This window comes from Jaculus jaculus, chromosome 12, assembly GCF_020740685.1.
Source record: "Jaculus jaculus isolate mJacJac1 chromosome 12, mJacJac1.mat.Y.cur, whole genome shotgun sequence".
In the NCBI taxonomy this organism is placed as follows: domain Eukaryota; kingdom Metazoa; phylum Chordata; class Mammalia; order Rodentia; family Dipodidae; genus Jaculus; species Jaculus jaculus.
The window spans coordinates 56,855,443-56,871,414 of NC_059113.1; positions in this window are offsets into that span (position 1 = coordinate 56,855,443).

Below are 15,972 nucleotides of genomic sequence, written 5' to 3' on the forward strand. Positions count from 1 at the left end.
ATATGTAAAACCATCATGCAATGTCTTTGTGTTAGATCATTCATATCAAAATAGCTTATTTTCCAACTACTGCTATAGGCACAAAAGTTACACAGCAGTGAGCAAGAAAAATGGATTTCCTGCTGTAAAGGAACTATATGTTAGGTGAGAGGGATAGCCAGGAACTAACTATGTAACCAATAAAACAAAAACATTCACTGTGTTGATCAGGTTTCTGCTACTATCACCAAAGCTTATGACTATAAAGAGAGAAATTTTCTTTTAGCTCCTAGTTTTGGAGTTTCTGGTCAATGGTTGGTTGGCCCTGTTGCTTTGAACCTATGCTGAGATAGTAAATCATGGCTGAACACACAGTACAGCTTCAAGCCTTGGAAGCAAGACAGAGGGAAAGAAGAAGGTGGGATAGAAGATATAAGCCCACAGTCATCTGAGGCGGATGCTCTAATGACCTAATGACATCCCACTAGGACCTAGGGGTTTCAGAATCTCCCGATAACACCACCCTGGGGATGGAGTCTTTCATACATAGACCTTTGGGGGACATTCAGGATCAAAACTTTAGCATGTAGGTGGTGAAAAAAATGCCTTGAAAAAAACCCCGAAATTGGATAATGTGACATACAAACAGTATTGGCAGTGGAAGGGTGGCTTTAGGTCACACAGCCATGAAAAGCAGCTTGAGGAGGTGACTCCTGAGCTGAGAAAAGTCAATGATAAGCAAGGTGTGAGTCCTAAGAGAACTTAAGGAAGAAACAGTGAGCAGATGGTCATGAACATGGATTGTTGAAGAGAAAGGACAGTGCTGTGGGAACACTACACATGAAAAGAAAAATGACAGGTGAAGCCAGGCATGGTGGCACATGCCTTTAATCCCAACCCTGAGAAGGCAGAGGTAGGAGGATCACCATGAGTTCCAGGCCACCCTGAAACTACATAGTGAATTCCAGGTCAACCTGGACCAGAGTGAGACCCTACCTTGGAAAAAAAAAAAAAAGAAAAGAAAAAGAAAAATGGAAAGTGATAAAGTCGAGAAGACCTGGATCATGTTATGTAGAAAATGAGTCAGGAAGGTAGATGGGGGTCATTTCTGTACAAGATGTTTTCAGGAAGGTGGACTGGACCGTGTCATGTAAGGCACGGGGTCAGGAAGGTGGACTATGATATGGACACTCAGGCAGGATGGTCAAGTGTGGCTTATTCTTCTGCAGTGTGAAGTCCTTCATTGCTAAAGTGGTTGAGGAATACAACCTGATTCATGGTTTGGAAATTTCACTCTAACCATGCAGTGGGTAAAAATCTCTCAAGGGTTAAGAGCAAAGGCCAGGCGACACAGTAGGGGGTTGTGTCATTAATTCAGACTACAGGCATTGATTAGTGTTTTGGACATTAAGTGATGACATTTTTTCAAGGCTGTGGTGAGCATGAATATGTCTTTAGCAAGAAATGATATGATCAGGTTTGTATTGTCTTTAGCAGTGCTTTGGGCCTCTCCAACCTACAGGAGAGACTAAGAAGATGATAAGAAAATAGCAGATTAAGCCGGGTGTGGTGGCGCACGCCTTTAATCCCAGCACTCAGGAGGCAGAGGTAGGAGGATTGCTATGAGTTCAAGGCCACCCTGAGATGACAGAGTTAATTCCAGGTGTCAGCCTGGACCAGAGTGAGACCCTACCTCAAAAAACAAACAAACAAACAAAAAAAGAAAATAGCAGATTACTTCAACCCCAAACTTCCACAGGGAAACTGCTACCCTTTCTACCTTGGAGGTTGAGGTATAGGATAGAGGGCAGGGACATGGAATTGGCCTTCTTCCAAGACCTGGCTATGGGAACTAGACTCAGAATAAAGACCTCCAAGCACTGTCCTGGACAAACCAGTGGAAGAAGCAAGAGGATAAACCTTTGCTCCCCGGTTGTCCAGGAGAGGTTTGAGAATAGCTTGTATCTGTAGAATCACCAAACATTGTACTCGGTGCATGAAAATAGTAGTAATGGTAGAGGAGGAGGTTTGCCAGGGTGAAACTTGGGGTCCAGTCCTAATTGCATCACTCGTGTGACCATGAGACATTTACTTAACTTTTCTCAAAAATGGCCCAGGGTTCATAACAGAACCCATCTCTTTGGTCAGTAGGACTTCTTTGTTACACAATGAGGGATAGATATGATATGCACGTAAGTGCTTAACAAAGTGCCTGGCATGTGTCAAGTGTTGGATAAATGTCAGCAGCAGCTATAAATAAAACTCCAATGCCAAAGAAGCTGGCTCTCTTAATGAGGTTTTTTTTTTTTTTTTCAATCTAACACCTTTAGAATAGCAAATGGCTGACTATTATGAGTTAATCATTTTCCTTGGGACTTAAACACTAGGAATGCAAAATGACCTAAGAGGCAGTTAGAGATTTAAAGGTGTCCAGAGCGAGAGATGAGTTGATGACCTCAGCAGGCAACTTAGAAGCTGAAAACCACTTTGGAAACCTCAAGCTCGTGAAGTAAGATGTAGTTTTGGAATTTTCCTGCTGGCTTAGAATGCTGAAGCCTTAATCCTGAGAATTTCCGAAGAATGATGAAGCTTTAATCATGAGAGTAGCAAGCAGGAGGAGCCAGGCATGGCTCTTGTTTATAACCTCAGCTCTTCTCTAAAATCCCAGCTTTTGTCTATAACCCCAGCTCTTGTCTATAGCCCTAGGTCTTGTCTATGCCCCCATATCTTGTCTATGATCCCAGCTCTTATCTATGACCTCAGGTCTTATCTATAACCCCAGCTCTTGTCTGTTACACCAGTTCTTGTTTATTACCCAAGCTCTTGTCTATGACCCCATTTCTTGTCTATAGTACCAGCTCTTGTCTATAACCCCAGCACTCAGGAGGCTGAGGCATGATGAACACAAGTTAGAGGCCAGTCTGCACTATATAGCTTGATGCTGTCTCAAAAACAAATGAAGAAGTGTGTGTGTGGGTCATGAAACTGGAAATGAGATCATGAGAGGAAAGAATAAACATAATACATCATATAAATGACCATAAGGACAGAAATCAATATATATGCAGGCAATATTTTTGACAAAATATAACATCCTTTTGTGATAAAAACACACTGGAGAGGCGAGGGGTGGAGGATCTTATCTTAACATAATAGAAGCTACATAGAGCAAAAATAAAGCCCATATCACACCGAGTAGGGAAAAACCAAAGGGATTCCCAGTAAGGCTTGGAACAAGACAGGGGTGTCTTCTCTCCCCATTTCTACTTACCTTACTTTAAGACTTAGCTTGAATAATAAGATAAGAGAAAGAATTAAAAGAGATACAAATTGGAAAGGAAGAAATCAAACTAACCTTATTTGCAGATGATATGATTTTATACATATGAGATTTGAAAGATCCAGAAAAAAAAAACCTCCCAGAGTTTATAAATGTTCAGCAAGATGGTAAGATTTAAAATTCACACACAAAAATCAGTAGCCTTTGTTTATACCAATAAAAAATGTATTGAAAAAGAAATCAGGGAAACAGTCCTATTTACATTAGCCACAAAAATTAAATATCTTGGAATATCCCTAATCAAACAAGTGAAAGACCTTTACAATGAAAACATAAACACTAAAGAATGGAGGAAGACACAAGAAGATAGAAAGCTCTCACATGCTTATAGATCAGAAAAGTTAATTTCATGAAAATGGCCATCCTACCAAAGCAACATACAAATTCAATGCACTTTTAATCAAACTTTCAGCACCATTCTTCACAGAAACAGAAAATATAGTCTAAAAATCATATGGAAGCACAAAAGGCCTCAGATAGACAAAAGAGTCCTAAGCAAAAAGAATACTACTGGTGGTATCACCATACCTGATTTCAAGAAATACTACAAGGCCACATGGTACTGACACAAAAACCAATATGTAGATCAATGGAATAGAATAGAAGACACAGGTATAAGTTCCAGTAGCAATACCACCTGATCTTTGACAAATAGACCAAAAACATACACTGGAGCAAAGACAGCAGCTTCAACAAATGGTGCTGAAGAAACTGTATAATCAAATGGAGAAGAATAAATCTAGACCCTTTTCTCTCAACCCTACACAAAAATCAACTCCAAATGGATCAAGAACCTCAACGTAAGACCTGAAACTGTGAAACAACTAGAGAAAAAATGAGGGAGAACACTCCAAGATATAGGTGTGGGCAAAGATTTTCCAAATAAAAGGCCCAGTAGACCATAGACAAGCTACAGAATGGGAGAAAATCTTTGCCAGTCATTCATCTGACAGAGATCTAATATCTAGAATATATATAAAGAACTCAAAAAACTAAGCAATAAAAAAAAAAATCAATCAGCCCACTCAAAAATGGGGCAGAAGGGCTGGAGAGATGGCTTATCAGGTAAGGCACTTGCCTGTGAAGCCTAAGGACCCACGTTCTACTCTCCAGATGCTACGTTAGCCAGAGGCACAAAGTTGAGGCAAGAACAAAGTCACACGTGCCCACTAGGTGGCACAAGCTGGAGCCCAATTGCAGTAGCTGAGGCCTTGGCCCTCCAATTTTCTATCTCTCGTCTCTCTTTCTCTCTAAAACACAGGAAATAGGAAATTGAACCAGCCCAGATGCCCATCAGCTGATGAACGATGATGTGATACAGAATGGAGCGGTAAGGAAAAATGGTGCCATCTAATTAAGCAGACAACTTACACTTGTCCCCCTACACCACCACAGATCCCTGCCCATATCTTGGCTCCAGAGCCACAAAAGGAAGCAGAGGAGAGAGAAGGACACTCTAAATGTAGTCCCTGGCAAGGTCTGCCATTCATGGTCAGGCTGTGCCTGAATAAAGGCTTATGCCTGATACATTTTACAACTCTGTGATAAAATACCCGACATAAACAACTTAAGGAGAAAAGATTTATTTTTGTCCCATAGTTTCAGAGGTTTCAGTCCCTGGTTGCTTGGACCCATGCACTTAGATGTAGCATCATGGCAGTGGGAACATGTGGCCCAGAGGATCTTCTGCAGCTTGTGACAGAAAGAAAGCAGGACTCAGTCATAACCTATAAGGCACCCCACCCCCACTGACACACTTTCTTCAGCTGGGCCCCAGTTCCCAAAGTTTCCACAACCTCCTCATAATAGCATCACAAGGTGTGAACCAGACATTCAAAACACGACCTTGTGGGGGTCGTTTCATATCCAAATCATAACAGAAGGGGAGGCTTTGAACTGAGTGGAACATGATGGTTTCTATACTTTGAATTGAACTTTAAATACACGTGACCTTACAAAAACCTTTTAGACACATATGAGAGCAGCTAGAAAAGCATAGTGAATGATTGTCCTTGTGCCTGTCACAGCTGCAGAAGTTACTACTGTGCAGCCAGTCTTGCTTCATCTCTCCACCTCATTAGCTAGCCCTCCTTGGTGGATTACTTTGTAGCCAATCCCAGAAATTGTATGTTTTCTGGATTGATCTCTAAATGCCTGAAAACAAGTCTTAATTAAAGAGAGAGATGTTTCTTTAATTTTTTTGTGTTTTTATCTGAGAGAGAGAATAGGCATGCCGGGGTCTCCAGCTGCTGCAACCTCCACACATGTGCAACACCTTGTACATCTGGCTTACATAGGTCGTGGGGAACTGAACCTGGGTCCTTTGGCTTTGCAGGCCAGTGCTTTAACTACAAAACCATCTCTCCAGCCCTAAAGAGAAATTCTTTTTTAAAAAAAAATTTTGTTTATTTTTATTTGAGAGTGACAGAGAGAGAGAGAGAGAGAGAGAGAGAGAGAGAGGGAGAAGGGGCACGCCAGGGCCTCCAGCCACTAGAAACGAACTCCAGATGCATGTGCCCCCTTGTGCATCTGGCTTACATGGGTCCTGGGGAATCAAGCCTCGAACCAGGGTCCTTAGGCTTCACAGGCAAGTGCTCAACCGCTAAGCCATCTCTCCAGCCCGAGAAATTCTTAATACTGAAAATGACCAGGAGGCCCTGGGTTTGCCCCATTGTTCAGCCTTACTGCTCCATTTTGTTTTGTGGCCCAGGGGATTGAATCCAAGGCCATATGCATGCTAGGTATGTTCTGTACTACTAAGACATATTCCCAGACTCTTTTTCTTTTTATTTTGGGACAGACCCTCACTAAGTTGTTCAGACAGGCCTTGAACTCATAATCTTCCTGCCTCAGTCTCTCAAGTACTTGGGATTACAGGCTGTGCCACCAGGATTGTTGGGGTCTGTTAACTCTAGCTTCATACTTTATAACAGCACATGCCAAAAGGTGGGTGCTGAGTACTCAATGAATTAATGAATTAATTAATGGTTTAAAATAATCCAACTTTCCTCTACCAAAGCCTAGAAGTGTTCTGTTTAGAGTGAAAGATAAAATCTTTTCCTTGTGTTCATTATTTGGCCTGATGCAATCCTGTCTGAAAGACACTGAGCAAAACATCCCACCAGGCCCTTAAGCTCAGTGGTATAGTGTTAGGCCATAAATGCCCCATCTGGAAGGACTAACCTGAGGAATTACATGTTCAAGAAAGCGATTCTGAATAATGCTGTGAGCTCAGCTTTCCCTAACCCCTTCTGCGGTGTTTGCACCATCCGGAGAACTTGCAAACTGGTAGCTTGTCCCTCCGAGGTCACAGGTGCTGCTTTGCCTGTCTGGCTTCCACAGTTTGCACTGAGTAGAATTTAGTATGGACTCACATTCTGCCATCAGATAGCTAGGGAAGAGTAGCCCCTGTCTCCTTCCTCAAGGCTTGCCTGTTGCTGCAGTCCCCAGTCTGCCCATGAGGGGCCACCTGTGCGAGCCTGTTATCGGCATGGCTTTGGTGGGACCCCTGGTTTGCCTCCTGGAGGAGACATACAAATATAGATTCCCCCAACTTCCATCCACTAGTCCAAACACTGCAATCTCAACCATGAAGTCAGCTGGGCTCATTGACATTCTTGGACTAATTTTTCACTTTTTCTCAGGAGTTTTGAGTATTTGTATATCCTCCTTTTGGAATCAACTTTTTGACCATAAAAGTTTTCTTAGAATTCATTCCATCAACCTTTGTCTAACTGATCAGCATAAAGCCTGCACACCATTTTCTTATATTTTAGTTACTTATTCTCTGTAATCCTGACTTCACTCTTATTTTTGGTGGCTTTTCTCAATTCATTACATTAATTAACAGTTATTCTTATTGACCTTCTATATCTATCAAAGATTTATTTTTAATTTTATCTCTCACTCACATATGCTGAGCATATTTAAAAATTGAAATATATGAATAACATCCTTTCATAACTTTCAGCATAGCTACAGCTTTTTGCTTTTCTCTGTGTCTGTCTCTCCATATATTCAGTACCTCCCTATGGAGATGCATTCCAAGATCCCCAGCAGATGTCTGAAACTCTCCATAGTACCAAACTCTCTCTATGGTATATTTTTACTTATGCACAATTATGATAAACTTTCATTTACAAATTAGGCACAGTAAGAGACTAACAATCACAAGTAATAATGAAATAGAACAATTGTAACAACACACTAATTTTTTGTTGTTGTTGTTCATTTTAATTTATTTATTTGAGAATGACAGAGAGAGAAGGAGGCAGAGAGAGAGAGAGAGAGAGAGAGAATGAGAATGGGTGCGCCAGGGCTTCCAGCCACTGCAAACAAACTCCAGATGCGTGCGCCCCCTTGTGCATCTGGCTAACGTGGGTCCTGGAGAAACGAGCCTTGAACCGGGGTCCTTAGGCTTCACAGGCAAGCACTTAACCGCTAAGCCATCTCTCTAGCCCAACACACTAAATTTTATAACTATATGGTGCAGTGGCTTGAATCTAGGGCCTTATACACAGGCCAGGCAAGTGCTGTGTCACTGAGTTATTCCATTAGCCCCTCAAAATATTTTTACTGTAATATTCTCACCTTTCTTGTGATCACATGGCATGAGGTGATGCCGCAGTAACTGCAAGTAACTGAAACCCTGGAAAATAAAGCCATGAAAATGGGGGATGGACTACCCATATGAGCGTACATGAGCATGTCTAGATGGGTAATCCCTGCTTATAAAATACATGTGTGTACATATGTATTAATATCTTAAACACATATTTATATCACATATAGTTACACATAGATTTATATCTGTACATGCATATGGCTTGAATGAATTTTAGTAATTTCTAGACCACCACATTTATCATATTGCTGTCACACCTATGGACCCATATTATTGAGGTTACCTTCATGTTGCTGGCCCAAAGCATTGAATCAAAAGCAGCTTGTGGGAGGAAAGTATTTATTTTGGTTTACAGACTCGAGGGGAAGTTCCACAACAATAGGGGAAAACATGGAATAAGCAAAGGCTGGGCATCATCTCCTGGCCAACATCAGGTGTACAATAGCATCAGGAGAGTGTACCAACACTGGCAAGGGGAAGCTGGTTATAACATCCATAAGCCAGACCCAACAATGCACTACCTCCAGGAGGCTCCAGTTTCCAATTTCCCACCAGCTGGGGGCATAGCATTCACAACACATAAGTTTATAGAGGACATCTAGTTCAAACCACCACATACACATATTTAAATAACATGTATGTGTGTTAGATCTTATATAGCCTGTACGTAAGTATGATACATGGTGGTTTGAATTAGGTAACCCCCAATAAACTCATGAATTCTGAATGTTCGGTCTCCAGCTGGTGACAATTTAGGCATTGGAGCTTTGCTGGAGGAGGTGTATTGTTGGAGGTTGGGTTTGTGGGTGTTATAGCCAGCTTTCCTTTGCCAGTGTTGGCACACTCTTTTGCTGTAATTGTCTACCTGGTGTTGATACAGGTGGTAATGTACAGCCTCTGCTCATGCCACATTTTCCTCTGCCACCATGGAAGTTCCCCTCGAGTCTGTAAACCATAATAAACCCTTTCCTCCCATAATCTGCTTTTGGTCAGGTGCTTTGTGTCAGCAATGAGAAGGAAACTGCAACAGGAAAATTGGTATCAGTGGAGTGGGGTCATTGCTACTAGAAACCTGGCTGTGGTCTTTGATCTTTAGAACTAATTTGCAGGCAGAATGTGGAAGGTTTTGAAACCTTGGTCTAAGAGATTCCTTTCAGTGCTGAAGGCAGAGTTTGATGAACCATTCTGGTCAGAGTTGAAAGACCTAAAAGCAGTAACAACCGTGGACTGTGAGGTTTGGGTGGGGTGCGTGGGGGGAAGGACTTTGTCAGGACTGGTTTAGAAGCAGCTTTTGTGTGAGGCTTGCTGCATTCCACCTAGCTGAGTCCTGGGACCTTGTGCAGGATTTCATTGTATAAAAATGTACAGATGTGAGCAGAAGGATATGGCACAGAAAGAAATAAAAGCTTCAGGCTGGAAGCAGCACCCATTCCATTGCAATTGAGAGATTTCAACCATTGAAATTGGGCCAGCTGTGCTGCATTGGGAAAGCAGGAAAAATATGGACTCTTGAAAGTCAGGGGCCAGAATGCCAAAGAAGTACCCTGCTCTTCAAAGTCAGCTTTATTCGCTCTTTGATTAACAGTTTGGTGGCCCACCTGGTATTATGGAGTATAATAAATGCTGGAAAGACAGGGTCATTTGATTTGCAACAGGTTTTTTTTTTTTTTTTTTTTGGAAATGGCCATGGGAAATGTGAGGCAGGGTTGTTGGAAGACACTGGAGGCCTAATGGAGCCATGAGAATGAACAGTGGTTTGCAGTGGAGTCATAGTGGAGATGTCAGGACTATGGGACAGCTGCAAAGAGAGCTGCTGGTTCAAGATGGAGTTTTCCTCGGACTGTGAGCAACCCGGCTGGAGGGGAAGAATTGGAACTCCAGTCTTTGTCACTGGTTAGATGTTAGACTTGGACCTATGAACTTTATTATTTGCCCTGCTTGTTTTATATCTTGTACTGGTTCAATCTTTCCTTGCTATGCATAATACCATCATTTGAAATGTGAATTTTCATTCTGATCCATTATGTCCTTGTTTGGTTTTACAGCTCACTTAAAAGTCCTTGGACAATGGAAATGTTTGACCAGTATCGAGATTGAAAAGACCTATGGGGAATTTTAAAGTTGGGCTAAATACATGACATTGTGCATCATGGATGGTCATCAGTTTATGGGGGCCAGGGATGGAATGTGGTTGTTTGAATTAGGTATCACCCATAAACTTATAAGTTTTGAATGCTTGATCCCCTGCTGATGACAATTTTGGAATTAGATCCTTCCTGGAGGTGTGTTGTTGGGGGTGGGCTTATGGGTGTTATAACCAGCTTCTCCTTGCCAGTGTTGGCACACTCTTCTGCTACTGTTGTCCATCTAATGTTGGCTAGGGGGTGATTTCCACCCTCTGCTCATCCCATGTTTTTGAAACCCAGCCATCGTGGAGCTTCCACTTGATTCTGTAAGCCAAAAGAAACTCTTTCCCCCACAAATTGCTTTTGGTCAGGTACTTTGTATCACCAACAAGAAGTTGACTGCAACATAATGTGAATATTTATTTTATTTTTAAATGTATAGGTCCTGGGCATGGTGGTGCATGCCTTTATTTTATTTTATTTTTAATATTTTTATTTACTTATTTATTTAAGACAGAGAAAGAGATAGAAAGAATGGTGCACCAGGACCTCCAGCCACTGCAAACAAACTCAGGATGAATGTATCACCTTGTGCATCTGGCTTATGTGGGTCCTGGGGAATTGAACCTGGGTCTTTTTTTCTTTGTGGGCAAGTGCCTTAACAGTTAAGGTATCCCTCCAGCCCTATTTTATTTATTTTTTTAATACTTATTAAGTTATTCATTTATTTGGTGGGGGGAGAAAGAGGGAATGGATTCTAGGACCACTAGCCACTGCAAGCGAACTCCAGATGCTTGTGCAAACTTGTGCATCTGGTCTTACGTGAGTACTGGGGAATCCTACCTGGGCCATTTGGCTTTACAGGCAAGCCCCTTAACCACTAGCCTACTTCCCCACCTGAAATATATATTTTAAATAAGGAATCTGTGAGCAAAGAGGCATAGCCGGATGTTAAATGCCTGTGATTCAGTGAGAAAGTTACCAGAACTTTGTCAAAATTGTTTATTACTTTTAATTAGTTTTTAAATTACTTGATATTCTTTAATCAATCTGGAATCTACATTGATGCATACACGAGATGAGAACTTAATTTTGTTTTATTCATTCCCTCAAGTATTGATCAATTGTCTCACTGCCATTTATTGACTATTTCTTCTTTCTCCATAGACTTGTATCACCACTTTTATTATTGAATAAAGTCAGGTGCCTGAATGATTGTCTTGGAGCTATCTGATCTATCCCATTGACAATGTTACAGTTATTGTGACATAAATCATATTCATCTGTGTGGTAACATTTATGTACTGTGCTGTTTTAATCTCACAAGCAGTGTAGTCTATGTGAATATCTATATTCTGAGTACTTCTTAATCATTCTTTGGCTTCAGGTTGTTCTTGTCTGTGTTGCCCATTCATTGTTTTAGCTCAATTTGAAAGTCATTTTGTCAAATTCTTCCTCTTTCCACCAAAGAAAACACAGATACAACATAAAATTATTTGTATGTGGGTTTTTATTAGAACTTTTATCAAACTCATATATTTATTTGGAAGGAAATGACATTAACTAATCATTCTTTAATTCTGTTTATCTGATCTTGTCTTAAATTCTCTTGATAGTCTTTTATTATTTCTTCATGTATATTCTTTTTTATTTTTATTTTTAAAAAATTTTTAAATATTTTATTTACCTATTTGAGAGAGAAAGGAAGGGAGAGAGAGAAAGAGAGATAGAGAAATAGAGAGAATGGGTATGCCAGGGCCTCCAGCCACTGCAAATGAACTCCAGGTACATGTGCCGCCTTGTGCATCTGACTTATATGGGCCCTTGGGAATCGAACCTGGGTCCTTACGCTTTGCAGGAGAATACCTTAAATATCTAACCCATCTCTCCAGCCCTCTTCATGTATATTCTGCATACATCTGATTACATTTATACCTGGACTGGGCTTGTTTTTTATCTGTTTTAGAAATACATAAACTGGGGCTGAAGAGATTGTTCAGCAGTTAAGGTACTTGATTGCAAAGCCAAAGGCTAAACTCCCCAGTACCTATGTAAAGCCAGATGCACAAGGTGGTGCATGTGTCTATGCCTGTTGTTCATTTGCAGAGTCTGGAGGCCCGGGCATGTCCATACTCTCTCTCTCTCTCTCTCTCTAAATAAATAAATAAGCAAATGCACAAGAACTGAATATTAACCAAATTTACATGAGAGGTGGTGTGGTGAGTAGTGGAGATGGAACAGAATCCACATCCATCTGCCAGCACAGCTTGCTCTCTCAATCACCACCCTTCTTCATTTAAGACTCTATTATGCCTTGAATGAATGATAGTGATTATTTTCTAGAAAAACACCAATTTCATAAGATTTTCTGGTTGCTGGCATACAGTTACACATTGTGCTTTCACTTCCTGACTGTTTTCTTCAGTTGTACACTTACATCACTTAACTTCCTTCTTTCTCTTTTCAGCAAATGGAAGTCATAATGGCTGCCTTCTCCTTCCCGCAGCCCCTGTCCACTCTTCCTGAATGCAGACCTTGTCATCATTCTGGCTTTTGTACATAGAGCCTCTTGTCAGCCATGTGCCATGGGAATGGACCACTCAGTTCTTGGTAGATAGTGCTTGACCAAGGAAAACAGCTCAAAGCATGTGGTTAGCTACTCAGCTGAGTTCAGGAATTACAGAGCTCAACTATATGTTCTGTCACTGGCATGACAAGAAATCTCCCAGGCCACCTGCTTCTCTTTAGATTTGGTCCATGGACCATTAAGAAGTGACTAGATCATGTCATCATTACGTTTTAAAAGATCTTCATAATTTCTCTTTCCCTTTTCCTTTTCTTTCCTTCCCTCCTGCAGCTTCTTTTTTTCCTCCTTTCTTTCTTTCTTTTCTTTTCTTTCTTTCTTTCTTTTTTTTTTTTTTTGCTGTTTTTTGAGATAGGCTTTCATGTGTCTCAGAATGGCCTTGAACTTACTATGCAGTCAAAGATGACCTTGAGTTTATGATCTTCCTGCCTCCACCCTCTCGAATGCTGGGATTACAAGCATGTACCACCACACCTGGTTTAGGTGGTGCTGGTGATCCAATCCAGGACTTCATCATGCAAGTGCTCTACCAACTGAGCTACATCCCCAGGCCCCATATTTCTCATTTTCCAATAATAGGCCAGTTCTTTAGTTTTGATCCCTAGTGTTCTCCAAAGGCCAGTGTGTTTAAGATGGAATCCTTGGCTGGAGGGATGGCTTAGTGATTAAGGCGTTTGCCTGCAAAGCCAAAGGGCCCAGGTTCAATTCCCCAGGACCCACGTTAGCCAGATGCACTAGGGGTTGCATGAGACTGGAGTTTGTTTGCAATGGCTGCAGGCCCTGGCATGCCCATTCTCTCTCTCTCTCTCTCTCTCTTTATTAGATAAATAAATTTTTAAAAAAGATGGAATCTTCAATGTGATCAGTTGCCTTTGGAGGGCAATTAAATTCAGATGAGGCCATGGGAATGGCACTTCCATGATGGGATTAATACCTTTATAAGAAGAGGAAGGGGAACAAGCATTATCTTTCTTTTTGTCATGTGAAGGTGTGGTGAGAAGGTAGCTACTGCAATTTATGCACAGAGCTCTGGCTCTATCTGTCAATAGAGTAGTTGCTTTTCTCTCTCACTCTCTCTCTCTCCTTAAAAATAAATAAATTAAATATTTTAAAATAAGAAAATAAATTTCTGTTGGTTAAGCCACTCAGAGTATGATATTTCATTATGGCAATCTAAATATCTTAAGGCATTTCTATACTGACTTAAGTTTTTGTGTTCCTATGACCTGTCTGCCACACCAGAATGTAAGTGCCAAAACTTCATCTGTGTTGATTTTTTGGTCCTGGCATGATTAGTGGCACATCAAAGGAACTCCATAAATACATGTTTGTGAGTCAGTGAAAACTCTATCTTGCCTCTGACAATGGAACCTCAATGTCAAGTCTGCAAAGTTAATGTTGCCATTCTGTGGTTTTTGAAAAATAATGAAATGATGTAGGGAAAGATGTTAGCTGTCTGCATGAAACATATGAATATTTCAAGAAAGATTTTTCATTATCACAGTCATCTCCATGCAAAAATTCTGTCAGAAAGGCAGGCAGAGAGCTGCCCAAACCAAGTTTTGTAGGAAGAGTCTGTTCAGTTGGAGTTAAATCATACAAATCAAGTGGCTTATTTCTAATTTAATTATTTTTAGTGTGTCAGAGCCCATGGGTTGATCATTTGTTACAGGAACTAATTTATATTCACTGTTTCTAATGGAATCATTTATTAGTTCTCACAGTTCTGGGAATGAGCTGAGATTAAACCGAGTTGTTCTTGCTCTGAGCTCTCCCCTAGTTTTAGCTAGATGGTGGCCAGAATGTGTCATCTCAGTCGTCCCTGCTCACATGCCTTATGGTTGATGTTGGCTACAACTGGGCCTTGACAAGAGTTATCACATACCTTCTGTGTGGCCCAGGCTTCCATTCAGCCTCATAGCTGCTGAATCAAGACTGCGTATACCAAGGCATGGAGCCAGGTGGAAGGCCAATCACTTCTCCTAATCTATCCTGGAACTCACAAGGCATTTCTTCTGTAATATCAGGCCAGAACCCTTCCCATGTTCAAAGGAAAGGGGAATGATGTCTCTACCTCTCAATGGCAGTGTTGAAGAATTAGTGGGCATGTTTCAATACCACTGTACAAGTCAAATAAAGATAAATATTTATGAGAACGCTAGATGATTCCCAAATAATTAGTAACAATGGATATTAGTAACAATGAATATTAAATGGCTCAGAATATTCCTGTCTGGTCATCAATACAGTCTGTCTCCTGGACATTATGTGGTAACTAAGTTGCAGCTCTGGATTTATCATGAGCAAAGCTCAGTGCTGGCTCTGCCACCTAATAGCCTTCTGTTATAGTTTAAGTAAGAAATGTTCCCTACAAGGGGCCATGTGTGGAAAGGTTGGTCCCAGATGGTATCACTGTCTGGGGAGGTTCTGGAAACTTTAGGAGGTAGGGCCCAGGCAGGAGAGTAGGTCTCTAGGGGCCTTATCATACATAACCTAGGGGGTTCTCTCTTTCTCTTCTCCCTTCTCTGCCACTGTAAGGAACAGAACTTCCTCAGTCATGCACTCCAATGGCATGATGTTCTATGCAAGGGCACACAGCCAAGCAGCTAGGGACTAAACCCTCTGAAACGAAGAGATGAGATACATTTTTTAAAAAAATTTTATTAGCATTTACCATGATTATAAAAAAAATTCCATGTTAATTCCCACCCTCCCCCATGAGATACATTTTTATTCTCTTTACTCATTGTTCATGTGAGGTATTTTGTCACAGCAACAAAGTCTGACTAACACACTTCATCCTCCAGGTGAGTTCTGGCCGGCCTCTCAATCATGGGTAATAATCCATGAAGAATGCCGGCCCATGGGGAGCAGGCAGCAGAGATGACTTGTAAGCTCAACACCTCCACCACGTGTCTCACTCACTCACTCAACAGGACACAAGGTGTGCTCGTGTCCAAAGACTGAGCATGCATGGAGGGCACCTCGTCCTCCGCCGGGCCACGGGTGGAGCTTGCCTTCCGCTCTCCCCTGAGCGCAGGTAGCTCTCAGCCGGGCCCCTCTCAAGGCTGCTTCCAGGCTGCTGGGGTGGGTGGGCATGGCAACAGCCCCATCGCAGCCGGCGCGTGGCCAGAGACTCAGATCTGCCAGTGTGGGCGCAAACACTCTCTCCCCAGAAAAGCTGCTTGAAGACATAGACGAGGGGAAGGGAAGATTAAAAATAAAGAGTGGTCATGTTCCGTTTTGAAATTAAAAGAAGACTCGTGGACTCAGAGGCCCTCCGATTTGCCTGCCGTGGGAGGGGGCGGGGCCACGATGG